General features: G+C 70.6%; 1 pseudogene; it reads left to right on the top strand.

The window, feature by feature from the left end:
• Nucleotides 1-662: 662 nt before the first annotated feature.
• LOC114072671 lies at nucleotides 663-1,041 on the top strand (annotated as a pseudogene).
• The last annotated feature ends 25 nt before the right edge of the window (nucleotides 1,042-1,066 follow it).

Genomic DNA, 1,066 nt, shown 5'->3' on the forward strand with positions numbered 1-1,066 from the left:
TCGAGGTGACTCTGCGCTGCCCGGGGGGGTCCCGGCGGCTCCGCTCGGTCTCGGCCGGGTCGTGCCGGTGCGACATGTGCCGCCTGGCCCGGTACTGACCCCCAGACGAGACCCCCGGGACCCCACCGGGACCCCCCTGCACCTCGGGGACCCCCCCAGGGCTGGGGTGTGTCCCCCCCATTAAATGAAGCAGCATGAGGGGAGTGTCGGAGTTTTGGGGGTTCTTGGGGGGTCGCGGGAGTTTCGGGCTGGGAAGTCCCAAAAATTGGAGGGGAGGGGTCTCAGGACTTGGCCGAGGGAGGGTGGAGTTGGTTGGGGGCGCCGGGGTTTGGGGTTCCTGGGAGTTTCCTGGAAGCCCCAGCGGGGCCATTTCCTGGAAGCGGCGGGTTCATTTCCCGGAAGTGCCGTTGCCGTTCCTGGAAGCGGCAGGGTCGTGTCCCGGAAGTGCCTTTGTTGTTTCCCGGAAGCCCCGGCGGGGTCGTGTCCCAGAAGCGTCGTTGCCGTTTCCCGGAAGTCCCATTGCCATTCCCGTAAGTGCTGTTGCCGTTCCCCAGAAGCCCCTTTGTTGCTTCCCGGAAGTGCCTTTGTTGCTTCCCGGAAGTGCCTTTGTTGTTTCCCGGAAGCCCCGCCGGGGTCGTGCCCCGGAAGTGCCGTTGCCGTGCCCCGGAAGTGCCGTTGCCGTTTCCCGGAAGTGCCGTTGCCGTTTCCCGGAAGTGCCGGGGGGAGGGGGTGGGGCCGGCGATGGCGGCGCGGGCGGCGCTGGACGCGGCGGTGCCGCGGGACGTGGTTCTGTTCAGCCACGACCGCAGCCGCCTGTTCCGCCTGGCCGGGCTGTTCTGCGCGGGGCAGGCGCTGCTCTGGGCTTACCTGGCCCGCCTGGCCTTCACCGCCCTGCGGCCCCAGCCCGGCCCCGACCCCGACCCCGACAGCCCCGACAGCCCCGCCGGGCCCCGGGACCCGCTGCGGCCCCGCGACAACAAGTGGCGCTTCGGCTTCGCCGCCTCCTGCCTCGGCATCGGTACCGGCACCGGGGGCGGGCCGGGAGGGGGCACCGGGTTTGGACGGG

Source organism: Empidonax traillii, unplaced genomic scaffold (genome assembly GCF_003031625.1).
Source record: "Empidonax traillii isolate 1590-97213 ecotype Southwest subspecies unplaced genomic scaffold, ASM303162v1 scaffold3700:size11415, whole genome shotgun sequence".
NCBI lineage: Eukaryota > Metazoa > Chordata > Aves > Passeriformes > Tyrannidae > Empidonax > Empidonax traillii.